Source organism: Pongo pygmaeus, chromosome X (genome assembly GCF_028885625.2).
Source record: "Pongo pygmaeus isolate AG05252 chromosome X, NHGRI_mPonPyg2-v2.0_pri, whole genome shotgun sequence".
NCBI lineage: Eukaryota > Metazoa > Chordata > Mammalia > Primates > Hominidae > Pongo > Pongo pygmaeus.
In genome coordinates, this window is record NC_072396.2 from 81,439,185 (window position 1) to 81,452,965 (window position 13,781).

The 13,781-nt window shown below is 37.4% G+C and overlaps 1 protein-coding gene and 1 long non-coding RNA gene across 2 annotated transcripts in view; both read right to left on the bottom strand.

Annotated features, from left to right (window-relative positions):
* Positions 1 to 7,039, bottom strand: part of TAF9B (TATA-box binding protein associated factor 9b) — a 37,352-nt gene extending 30,313 nt beyond the window's left edge. Inside the window, exon 1 of the mRNA XM_054471260.2 lies at positions 7,023 to 7,039. The gene's annotated coding sequence lies outside the window, so the exon portion shown is untranslated. The remainder of the gene's footprint in view (positions 1 to 7,022) is intronic.
* A 4,644-nt stretch (positions 7,040 to 11,683) lies between these two features.
* LOC129024314 (uncharacterized) lies at positions 11,684 to 12,935 on the bottom strand. Its single transcript, XR_008497072.1, has 3 exons — positions 12,915 to 12,935; positions 12,573 to 12,742; positions 11,684 to 11,764 (listed from the first exon to the last, which is right to left on the bottom strand). It is a non-coding gene; the product is annotated as an uncharacterized LOC129024314 (long non-coding RNA).
* Between the last annotated feature and the right edge of the window lie 846 nt (positions 12,936 to 13,781).

Sequence of the window (13,781 nt, forward strand, 5' to 3'; positions counted from 1 at the left end):
CTCCCCCAGCCTCGCTGCCGCCTTGCAGTTTGATCTCAGACTGCTGTGCTAGCAATGAGCGAGGTTCCATGGGTGTAGGACCCTCCGAGGCAGGCATGGGATATAATCTCCTGGTGTGCTGTTTGCTGAGACTGTTGGAAAAGTGCATTATTAGGGTGGGAGTGACCCGATTTTCCAGATGTCATCTGTCATCCCTTTCTTTTACTAGGAAAGGGAATTCCCTGACCCCTTGTGCTTCCCGGGGGAGGCGATGCCTTGCCCTGCTTCGGCTCATGCTTGGTGCGCTGCACCCACTGTCCTGCACCCACTTTCCGACACCCCCTAGTGAGATGAACCTGGTACCTCAGTTGAAAATGCAGAAATCACCTGTCTTCTGTGTTGCTTTCTGGAAAGCATCACCTCCTAGCAGGAGGTCAACCAGCACAAAAATAGAGCATGAAACCACTAAAGCTAAGAACACTCACGGAGGGTGCTTGCAACCTTCACCACCTTTACCGGCACAGGTGCTGGTATTCACAGTTGAGAGACCCATAGATGGTTCGCATCACAGGACTCTGCAGAAACCCCCAGAACCAGCGAGGAGCTGGGTAGACTCGCTGGGTAGCTAGACCCAGAAGAGGGACAATAATCACTGCAGTTCAGCTCACAGAAAGCCACAACCACAGGAAAAGGGGATGAGCACTTCATCAAGGGAATACTCAGTAGGACAAAAAAATCTGAACAACAGCCTTCAGCCCTAGACCTTCCCTCTGACAGAGCCCACCCAAATGGGAAGGAACCAGAAAAGCAACCCTGGTAATATGACAAAACAAGGCTCATTAACACCCCTCAAAAATCACACTAGTTTAACAGCAATGGATCCAAACCAAGAAGAAATCCCTGACCCACCTGAAAAAGAATTCAGGAGGTTAGTTATTAAGCTGATAAGGGAGGTACCAGAGAAAGCAAAGCCCAATGCAAGGAAATCCAAAAAATGATACAAGAAGTGAAGGGAGAAATATTCAACAAAATAGATAACTTGAAAAACCAAAAATTCAGGAGAATTTGGACACACTTTTAGGAATGCAAAATGCTCTGGAAAATCTCAGAAATAGAATTGAACAAGTAGGAGAAATTCAGAGCTCGAAGACAAGGTCTTCAAATTAACCCAATCCAACAAAGACAAAGAAAAAAGAATAAGGAAATATGAACAAAACCTCCAAGAAGTTTGGGATTATGTTAAATGACCAAACCTAAGAATAATTGGTATTCATGAGGAAGAAGACAATTCTAAAAGCTTGGAAAAGCATTTTTGGGGGATAATCAAGGAAAACTTTCCCAGCCTTGCTAGAGACCTAGATATGCAAACATAAGAATCACAAAGAACACCTGGAAAATTCATCACAAGAACATCTTCACCTAGGCAAATTGTCATCAGGTTATCCAAACTTAAGACCAAGGAAAGAATCTTAAGAGCTGTGAGACACAGCACCAGGTAACCTATAAAGGAAAACCTGTCAGATTAACAGTAGACTTCTCGGCAGAAATCCTACAAGCTAGAAAGTATTGGGGCCCTATCTTTAACCTCCTCAAACAAAACAATCTTCAGCCAAGAATTTTGTGTCCAGCAAAACTAGGCATCATATATGAAGAAAAGATATAGTCATTTTCAGATAAACAAATGCTGAGAGAATTTGCCATTACCAAGCCACCACTACAAGAACTGCTAAAAGGAGCTCTAAATCTTGAAACAATCCTGGAAACACATTAAAACAGAATAACTTTAAAGCACAAAGCACACAGGACCTATATATAAAACAAAAATTTAAGTTAAAAAACAAAAAAAGTACACGGGTAACAAAGAGCATGATGAATGCAATGGTACTTCACATTTCAATACTAACATTCATAAATGGCCTAAATGCTCTACTTAAAAGATACAGAACTTTAGAATGGATAAGAACTCACCAACCATCTGCTGCCTTCAGAAGACTCACCTAACACATAAGTTTCACTCGCATCCATGTGAAGAGACCACCAAACAGGCTTTGTGTGAGCAATAAAGCTTTTTAATCACCTGGGTGCAGGTGGGCTGAGTCTGAACAGAGAGTCAGTGAAGGGAGATAGGGGTGGGGTTGTTTTATAAGATTTGGGTAGGTAAAGGAAAATTACAGTCAAAGCGGGGTTGTTCTCTGGTGGGCAGGAGTGGGGGTCACAAGGTGCTCAGTGGGGGAGCTTTTCTGAGCCAGGATGAGCCAGGAAAAGGAATTTCACAAGGTAATGTCATCACTTAAGGCAAGGACCAGCCATTTTCACTTCTTTTGTGGTGGAATGTTATCAGTTAAGGCAAGGACTGGCCATTTTCACTTCTTTTGTGGTGGAATGTCATCAGTTAAGGCAGGAACCGGCCATCTGGATGTGTACATGCAGGTCACAGGGGATATTATGGCTTAGTTTAGGCTCAGAGGCCTGACAAATAAGGATTACATAAACTTAAAGTAAAGGGGTGGAAAAATGCATTTCATGCAGATAGACACCAAAATGAAGCAGGAGTAGCTATTCTTATATCAGACAAAACAAACTTTAAAGCAACAGTGGTTAAAAGAGACAAAGGGGGACATTATATAATGGTAGAAGGCCTATCCGACAGGAAAATATCACAATCCTAAACATACATACACCTAACACTGGACCTCCCAAATGTATAATACAATTACTAATAGACCTAAGAAATGAGATAGAGAGTAACACAATATTAGCGGGAGACTTCAGTACTCCACTGACAGTACTAGACAGGTCATCAAGACAGAAAGTCAGCAAAGAAACAATGGATTTAAACTATAGCTTGGAACTAATGGACCTAACAGATATATACAGATCAATTCATCCAACAACCACAGGATACACATTCTATTCAACAGCCTGTGGAAATTTCTCCAAGATAGACAATATGAAAGGCCATAAAATGAGCCTCAATAAATTTTAAAAAATTGAACTTATATCAAGCACTCTCTCAGACCACAGTGGAATAGAACTGGAAATCAACTCCAAAGAGAACCCTCAAAGCCATGCAAATACATAGAAATTAAATAACCTGCCTCTGAATGAGCATTGGGTCAAAAATGAAATCAAGATGGAAATTAAAATTTTCAGGACAAGCACGGTGGCTCACGCTTGTAATCCCAGCGCTTTGGGAGGTGGAGGTGGATGGATCACCTGAGGTCAGGAGTTCTCGAGAACAGCTTGACCAACATGGTAAAACCCCATCTCTACTAAAAATACAAAAATTAGCCAGGTGTGGTGGTGGGTGCCTGTATTCCCAGCTACTCGGGAGGCTGAGGCATGAGAATTGCTTGAACCTGGGAGGTGAAAGTTGCAGTGAGCCGAGATCACGCCACTGCACTGCAGCCTGGGCGACAGAGTGAGACTGTCTTAAAAAAAAGAAAATATTTTTTCACATTGAATGACAATAATGACACAACCTATCAAAACCTCTGGGATACAGCTAATACGGTGCTAAGAGGAAAGTTCATAGCCCTAAACACCTACATGAAAAAGTCTGAAAGAGCACAAACAGACAATCTAAGGTCATGCCTCAAGGAACTAGAGAAACAAGAGCAAACCAAAACCAGCAGAAGAAAGGAAATAACCAAGATCAGAGCAGAACTAAATGAAATTGAAACAAAAAAAATAAAAAGTGTGAAAGATAAATGAAACAAAAAGCTGGTTCTTTGAAAAGATAAATAAGATTGATAGACCATTAGCAAGATTAACCAAGAAAAGAAGAGAGAAAATCCAAATAACTCCACTGAGAAACAAAACAGGAGATATTACAACTGACACCACCAAAATACAAAAGATCATTCAAGGCTACTGTGAACAGCTTTACACACATAAACTAGAAAACCTACAAGAGATGGATAAATTCTTGGAAAAAATACAACCCTCCTAGCTTAAATCAGCAAGAATTAGATACCCTGAACAGACCAATAACAAGCAGTGAGATTGAAATGGTAATTTAAAAATTACCAACAAAAAAAAGTCCAGGACCAGATGGATGCACAGCAGAATTCGACCAGACATTCAAAGAAGAATTGGTGCCAATCCTTTTGACACTATTCCACATGATATAGAAAGAAGGAACCCTCCCTAATTCATTTTATGAAGCCAGCATTACCCTAATACCAAAACCGGGAAAGGATACAACCAAAAAAGAAAACTACGTACTGATATCCTTGATGAACATGGATGCTAAAATCCTTAACAAAATACTAGCTCACTGAATCTGACAGCATATCAAAAAGATAATCCACCATGATCAAGTGGGTTTCATACCAGGGATGCAGGGATGATTTAACATACACAAGTCAATAAATGTGATTCACCACATAAACAGAATTTAAAACAAACATCACATGATCATCACAATAGATGCAGAAAAAGCATTCAACAAAGTCCAGCATCACTTTATGATTGAAACTCTCAGCAAAATCGGCATACAAGGGGCATACCTGAATGTAATAAAAGCTGTCTATGACAAACCCACAGCCAACATGATACTGAGTGGGGAAAAGTTGAAAGCATTCCCCCTGAGAACGGGAACAAGACAAGGATGCTCACTCTCACTACTCCTCTTCAACATAATACTGGGAGTCTTAGCTGAGCAATCCAACAAGAGAAAGAGATAAAAGGCATCCTAATCAGTAAAGAGGAAGTCAAATTGTCCCTGTTTCCTGATGATATGATAGTTTACCTTGAAAACCCTAAGGACTCCTCCAGAAAGCTCCTAGAACTGATAAGAGAATTCAGCAGACTGGTCGTGGTGGCTCATGCCTGTAATCCTAGCACTTCGGGTGGCCAACGCAGGCAGATCACCTGAGGTCAGGAGTTCGAGGCCAGCCTGGCCAATGTGGTGAAACCCTGTCTCTACTGAAAATACAAAAATTAGCCAGGCGTCGTCATGCACACTTGTAATCCCATCTACTCGGGGTGCTGAGGCAGGAGAATTGCTTGAACCTGGGAGGCGGAGGTTGCAGTGAGCTGAGATTGCACCACTGCACTCCAGCCTGGGTGACAAGACTGAAACTCCATCTCAAAAAAAAAAAAAAAAAAAAAAAAATTCAGCAAAGTTTCTGGATACAAGATTAATGTACACAAACCAGTAGCTCTTCTATACACCAACAGTGACCAAGCAGAGAATCAAATCAAGAACTTGACCCCTTTTACAATAGCTGCAAAAAAAAAAAAAAAAAAAAAAAACAAAAAACGACTATACCCAACAAAGGAGCTGAAAGACCTCTACATGGAAAACTACAAAGCATTGCTAAAAGAATCAGATGACACAAAACATCCCATACTCATGGATGGGTAGAATCAATATTGTGAAAATGACCATACTGCCAAAAGCAATCTACAAATTCAATGCAATCCCCATCAAAATACCACCATCATTCTTCACAGAGTTAGAAAAAGCAATTCTAAAATTCATATGGAACCAAAAAAGAGCCTGCATAACCAAAGCAAGACTAAGCAAAAAGAACGAATCCAGAGGCATAACACTACCTGATTTCAAAGTATACTATAAGGCTGTAGTCACCAAAACAGCATGGGACTGATATAAAAATACACACATAGACCAATGGAACAGAATAGGGAATCCAGAAATAAAGCCAAATTCTTACAGCCAACTGATCTTTGACAAAGCAAACAAAAACATAACATGGGGAAAGGACTCCGTTTTCAACAAATGCTGCTGAGATAATTGGCTAGCCACATGTAGGAGAATGAAACTGGATCCTTATCTCTCACATTATAGAAAAATCAACTCAAGATGGATTAAGGACTTAAACCTAAGACCTGAAACTATAAAAATTCTAGAGGATAACATTGGAAAAACCCTTCTAGACATTGGCTTAGGCAAAGATTTCATGACGAAAAACCCAAAAGCAATTGCAATAAAAACAAAGATAAATAGCTGGGACCTAAGTAAACTAAAGAGATTTGCATGGCAAAAGGAACAGTCAGCAGAGCCCAGGCTGATTTTGAACTCCTGGGCTCAAGGAATCCTCCCACCTCAACCTCCCAAAGAGCTGGGTTTACAGGCATGAGCCATCAAGCCTGGCCTTCTTTGTCTTTTAATTATAGCCTTCTTACTGGTTTAAGATGATATCTTATTGTGGTTTTGATTTGCTAATGTTTAGCATTTAAAAATATACGTGTTGGCCATTTATATGTCTTCTTTCATCACTTATCCTTTGGGCTATTGCAATGGCCTCCTAATTAATAAATACATATTGTGACAGCATTTTTTGCAACACAAAAAATAGTGACACCCAACAAATCTGACAAAGGATTTTTTAAAAAAAGACAACTTTCAGTTATGAAAGGCAATCGGAGGGATGGACATTAGGTGTCAAGTATCAGAGTTCAGGTTATGAATCTTACAGTTCTAGTAGTTCAGAAGAGGAAGAGATCACTTCCATTTTGGTTATCAGGGAAACATTTATACAAGACCTTGATTTTAAGGAACAAGATAGGCAGAGAGCACAGTATGAACAAATGCACATGGCATATTTGTTAGTGGTGATGGTGGAGTAGACTTATTTGTTTGGAATAGAGAGTTCATGCAATTTTTCCTAATTGATGATAATTATCACTTTGGGTGCTTGTTAAATATACAGATTAGCAAACCTCTGGATTAGAAATTTTGATTCAATAAGTCTGAGTGAGGGTATAGGAGTCAGTGTTTTTAACAAGCATATCAGATGATTCTTAGGTTCAGGGAAATTTGGGAAACACAGAACTGTGGAGAGAATAATGGCAGATCAAGGTGGAATGGAAAGTAGGTGCTAGATTATGTAAGACTTTCAATGCCAGGTGCAGGAGCTTAGAATATTGTCACCGAATATGAGCAATATCTAACATTTGGAAGTCTGTGACTATCTTCTGGTTTCCACACTGGAAATGCTGCCAGTATTATGACTGTGGATAGCATAGGTTATAAGCTGTTGTCTTGTTTACATTGGAGGAACTGTCAGGTTTACCTGGACTCTGCAAAAATATGTAGTTGCAGGAATGAGACTTTTAACTTCATAGCTCAAGCAAGGGCGTGTGTAAATCAAGTGCACTGATTTTTCAATTTGTCCCCACTCTAGCCTGTAATCAGTGATTTCAGCACCATTGCACACAGGAATCTGAAAGATGCAGCAGACAGAGAAATTGAGTTCTTTCTCTAGGTAGTCACTATACTAGATACTGTTGAGAGTTACAACATGATCCTTTCAGTGTCAAAGCTTATAATCTATTAAATGCTTTGAGATACAGACAAGTGTAGAAATAATTAAGCATTAGGCAGTATACTATAATTAACATTAAAAGGCTCAAATAAAATTAAGAAAAAGGATCATCTAATTTCGCATATTAGATGAATGCTTTTTAAAAATTTATTAAAATTATTTTTAAGTGAGTTACTTAAAAAAGAGCAAACATACATACTAATGTTGCTTTATATTACTATTGGTTACTGGGATGAAACACAAACCCCAGTATTCTCTGGCCTTTATACAGTGATACAGTGATATAATCATACCTGTCATCTATTATTAAGAGACTAAGGCTTTTTGTTAATACTACACATACCCTGCTAGAGCCTGGGAAAAAGGGAAGAAAATTTTAAAGATACTTACATGGCTAAATAATTAGGCCATTTTTTTTAAGAGCTTTGTTTGAATGGGAAAATATTCACATGGATGTAAAAAAGTTATTTTCTTTTTTTTTTTTTTTTTTTTGAGATGGATTTTCATTCTTGTTGCCCAGGTTGGAGTGCAATGGCGCCATCTTGGCCCACAGCAACCTCCGCCTCCAAGGTTCAAGTGATTTAGTGATTGTCCTGCCTCAGCCTCCCAAGTAGCTGGGATTACAGGCATGTGCCACCATGCCCGGGTAATTTTGTATTTTTAGTAGAGATAGGGTTTCTCCATGTTGGTCAGGCTGTCTTGAACTCCTGACCTCAGGTGATCCGCCTGCCTCGGCCTCCCAAAGTGCTGGGATTACAGTTGTAAGCCACTGTGCCTGACCAAAAGTTTTTTTTTTTAAAGCTTCATTAACTTATAGCCACATTTCTTATGTGTCATACTGTATAGTTACATGCAAGCAAACATGACCAGAGATTTCCCAATGAAGCTGTAAAAAATGCTAAGTTCTATAAATTGATTTAACTTTATCTCTTATTTTAGTTTTAAAAATTAAATTAGTGACCTATTGATATTCTACTTGGTTTTCCAAATGTATTACTTTCCTCAAATATAGGGTCTGTAGGGCAGGATTAGTATTGCTTTAGCCTTCCTAATACCATTAGTATTACGTCCTGGGTGTGTTCCAGAAACCATGATCCAAGATTTGTGGGATTCTAATTCTAAACTCTGACTCCTTAGGGAGTTCCAGAGTTTCCAAAAAAGGTTCTAAAAAAATTACTGTGCTTTTATAGTAATCATAAATTAATAACAATAAATTGATAACATACTCCCCAACTAACAACAACACACTTTGGACCCTTTCAGGTTAGTACAGGTGTACCACATTGACAAGGAGGGCCTGGTACTGATGGCGGTTTCATACTTCATTGAAACATCCAAACTACAAACAAACAAATAAGCAAACATACAAATGATTGTGCAGGCATGATCACTTCCCACCTTGACGGGAAGTAGCAGCATATATCCATCCAAAGTGAAATGGACTACAAATGGGACAACTTAACGATATAACTTCTCTATCCCTATTTGCTGTTTTTAACTAGAAACTGTGGATTCTACAGGAATTAATTTACTCAATCTGTATTTCACGTCAGAGCCAGGGTGCCCTTGTGTGTCATCTTGGTTACCGTTTGCTTTTTTGACATATACAAGTGCTTCAGGGTTTCCATTAGCAAGAGAATTGTCTATAAAAATATACAAAATCAAATTTAAAGTATTTTGTAAATAGTTTTAAAGGTGCTTCTCTAAAATTATACAAAATAATTTGAGAAGACTGTTAAAACAAAGTAACAGGAGACTCAAAATATAGTAATTTGTGTCAATTAATTTTTAAATTTTATTTACAGACTTCAAAAAAATTTGTGGTTTCAATTACTAAGTAAGAAACAACTGGCCAGGCTCGGTGGCTCCTGCCTGTAATCTCAGTGCTTTGGGAGGCTGAGATGGGAGGATCACTTGAGGCCAGGAATTCATGACCAGCCTGGGCAACAAAGTGAGACCCTGTTTCTGTGAAAAATAAAAAATGTAGCTGGATATGACGGTGCATGCCTGTAGTCCCAGCTACTCAGGAGGCTGAAGAGGGAGGTTTGCTTGAGCCCAGGGGTTCAAGGCTGCAATGAGCTATGATTACTGTCAGTGCACTCTAGCTCGGGTGACAGAGTGAGACCCGGAGTCTAAAAAATGAACAAAGTAAAAAATGAAACAATTGGCTGACCAATATTTGATTATATTCTAAAAGAAAATCACTGGTTCTGCTTTAATATCATTTCATATATAAAAAATCAAACGTTACAAAACAGGAAATGTAGGCTTAGTCATACAAATCACACAAAGAAGCCTCACTGCATAGGAGACTGGTTTCTCTGGACTTTGTCTTACCATTCAAGGGTGGAGGACAGCAAGATGCAGGAGAAAGAGTAGGTGTTTGAATAGTCAATATATCTGAAGGCTAAGAGAAAGAAAAAATACCTTATGACTGTACTGAATTCAAGTTCAGTTTTGTAAAACATTTAGTAATACGATACAGCTCATTTCAGTCTTAAATGTTTTCCATCGTTCTTTTCCCACCTGTCTGGCCTATAAGTGAGGTGTGAAAGACTCTCAGTTTCTATGCAGTACCAGGTTGCAGGTGATTATATAGAAATTCCCTTTTGTTGCCACTGTAAATTATGTTTCAGAGATTCACTGAAGGGATAAAAGCAAATTTATTCAATTTATTTATAGGTAGCTTATTTAAAAAAAATCTTTTTGAGCGGAGTCTTGCTCTGTCGTCAAGGCTGGAGTGCAGTGGTGTACTCTTGGCTCACTGCAACCTCCGCCTCCCGGGTTCAAGTGATTCTCATGCCTCCGCCTCCCAAGTAACTGGGATTACAAGCCTGCACCACCAAGCCTGGCTAATTTTTATATTTTTAGTAGAGACGGGGTTTCACCATGTTGGCTAGGCTGGTCTTGAACTCCTGACCTCAAGTAACCCACCCGCCTTGGTCTCCCAAAGTGTTGGGATTACAGGCGTAAGCTGCTGTGCCCAGCTTGCTTATAAATGTTACCGGTTTCCATGATATCTCATGTATACACTAAGAAATAACAATTTTGGAAATGAAGTTGGTCCAGTTATCTATTTCAATAGTAAAATAATATATGCCCCATGAATTAACCATAAAATCATATCAGTCAGTAAACATGATTTATTACTAAAAACTGCAGAAATTCAAGTAATTTCTCGGGTTTAGGTGATAATATTATCTCAATGTCAATTTCCTAGTTTTGATAATTGTACTATGATTATGTAAAATATTAATCTTAGGAGAAGCTGAGTGAAGATTTTACATGGGAACTCTCTATACCTTTTTTTTTTTGCAACTTCTAGTGAGTCTAAAACTATTTCAAAATAAAATATTTTTAAAAATCATGATGCCTTACCATCTGAATTTTCACTAACTTCTAAACTGTAACTTGGAATGTGTCTTCCACCATTATCTTTGGATGGTTCTGAAAAGAGAAATGAAATCAAAATTATTCTTGAATAAACTTAAAAGTCTCCCACTGGAATGTTATCTCATGATTTAAGAAACATTTTTTCACAGAGGAAAAATATAAACATGAAACAATAGTGTATTAATAACCACATATTAATAAAGATAATAAAACATAATTCAAGTTACGTGTTTGGAATATTAGAAATGAAGCATTTAAATAAATATTGTAAAGTTATTTGCAAAAGATTGAAAAGCTAAGTATGTGTGCCATAAAGTTGATTTCTCTAGTTTAGAGAGAAAATAATTTGTATGAATATAAATTCTTAAGCTGACATTTATCATTGATGTGGCCTTCTAATTGTGGCCTCCATATTAGATGTAATCTTATTTAAGGACACATAAAGCTCAATAATGTGTTCATGTGCAAATTAATGAGATAGCAAGAGAGAACTAGAAAAATAATATAGTTTACAACTAAACTCATTTATATGGCAGAATATCTCACATATAAATAACTAAGAGAACATTTTATAAAGCTGAGGACAATGAGAGGAAGATTTCTTCTCAATAGTTAATATTAAGACAGAGGGAAAATTTTAAATACAAAAACATTACTTACTCCATCCAATTTTTACACTGTGTGCATGGACCTTTCCCTTTATATATGGTTTTCTAGGGCATCCGGTTTTATCTGGACAGGTTGTATATTTTACTTTTCCACTGGGGTTGCTTCTTCCTTCCATATTGCAGGCAAAGATCTGTTTAAATAAAAGAGGACGATATGGTTGACCATTGCAAATAAATGTCTGATTTGAAAATGTTCAGTTTGCAAATATAAAGTAAGTTGAGGGAGCATTTCTAAGAACTAAATGCAAAATAAGGTTTGATTTCAAACAAAATATACTCATTTCTCTGGTTAAAAGTTTAATTTTATATTAAAATATGACACAAATTTATAAAGTATAGCCACATACCCTTGTATGTAGTACTTCTCTGAAGACTTCTTATAGTGCATGAGAACTCTTCTCCATTGTATTTCGGCTTAAAATCTAAACCCTAGAAAGACAATGAACTTTGGAACCGGGCAAGCCTGCATTACAACTTCAACTTATTTTCCATCTGGGTGATTCTGAGCAAGTCCCTTAGTCTCTCTGAACTTCAGTTTCTCTATATAAAAAATGGAGATAATTTCTACTTTGACAGCCTCATTCCTTTGGGGAGATTTAATGAGATAATGAATGTGAAAGCACTTAGCACATTACTTGCAACATAGAACACTTCTCAACATTTATCTACTTTATGTAAACTGTGGTAAAATATATATAATATAATTTACAGCTGCTTTACAAATTTACCAGCCTATTCAGTACAGACTTGAAAGTTCAGGATGGAATGAAATAGCTGCCCACCCTTATCAGGAATCCAGTGATATGAACAAAGGATAGAAATATGTTGAGGTGCTGAAGATTTATGTGACTATGCAAGATTGTCTGGTATAGTCCCAAAGTTAAAAACTAACACGCTTCTCTGATTCGCTATGCTATTGTTATGGCTGCTGCTGCTTCTAGCTAATTTGCAGAGACTTGAGTACTTTTAGAACTTTCTGTGCAGAATTGCCTAACCCCAGCTCTGCATTGGCCCCATCTGGAACACACGAAGTCAGGAATCACACAATTCCTGGCCCAACCTTGGCTCTGCATTGGCTCCCTCAGAACACAGGGACTTGGGAATCATGCAATTCCTGAATGAATCGATTGAGTAGAAAGAAAATTGACTAAATTAAAAATCTTCTCAAGTGTGGAATCCATATAACATATACCTAAAACTGAGGTTGAAGATTAAAGCATATGAAAGAAAAACTTACAGATCCTGCTTCCTCCATTTCTAGTACATAAGTAGGAGTGTCATTTGGGTTTCTGTTGGGGCACACCAGTCTAGTGACAAATAACAGATTCCTGCTTCTTTTAGCTTAGGAGGGGAGGTGTTGGAGGCATAGTTCCTGATGTATGGAAGACTGCTATTTAACTGAAATCACTGAAAAATAGATTAAGATGGAAAATTAGTCTCAGATTCTTATTGAAGTATAGACAAATATTGTAAATATTTAAATATACTTCAAGCCAAAGTTGTTTTTGGTAGCTAATCTGAATGAGTATTTTGTAGAAATACTCAGTTCAAGGATCTTGTGCTGTTTCATGGTACTCACATAGCAACTTTCGAAGTCTTCACCTTTGCCTTTAATAATAGAAACAAAATATTAGAATATCATAAAATGCTACAGTTAACAATAAAAATTCATCATAACATTAATAATCATCCACAAACAAGTGCTTTTTAAAAATAAAACTGTATACTTCATCCAATTCCAAAAGGAAGCTGTTTATTTTGGAACGATTATCATTGAAGCCCTAAAAATGTTTTTAAAAAGTTATGAGGGGCTGTTTTTACGTGGAATACATATATATATATGCTAAATACATGTATGCATATGTATATATATTTAAAGCTATATGTTACTCTAAAATTATTCTGCTTATATTTTGTTTATACACTCTACAAGACATTCTTAGATTCTATGTGTTATTATGTTTTCCAAATTGTATACAATGAAAAAAATTGGAACTTAAGCAAATTCAGAGGTAAATTTATTGGTAACGACAATTATAAATAATTAAGATGTAGAAATTGATACTCCAACTTTTATTAATTATTGAAATTCTTTTTTATTTATTTATTTATTTATTTATTTATTTTTTCTTTTTATTATTATTATTCTTATTTTTATTATACTTTAGGCTCTATGGTACATGTGCGCAATGTGCAGGTAAGTTACATATGTATACATGTGCCATGCTGGTGCGCTGCACCCACCAACTCGTCATCTAGCATTAGGTATTTCTCCCAATGCTATCCCTCCCCCCTCCCCCCACCCCACAACAGTCCCCGAAGTGTGATGTTCCCCTTCCTGTGTCCATGTGTTCTCATTGTTCAATTCCCACCTATGAGTGAGAATATGCGGTGTTTGGTTTTTTTGTTCTTGCGATAGTTTACTGAGAATGATGATTTCCAATTT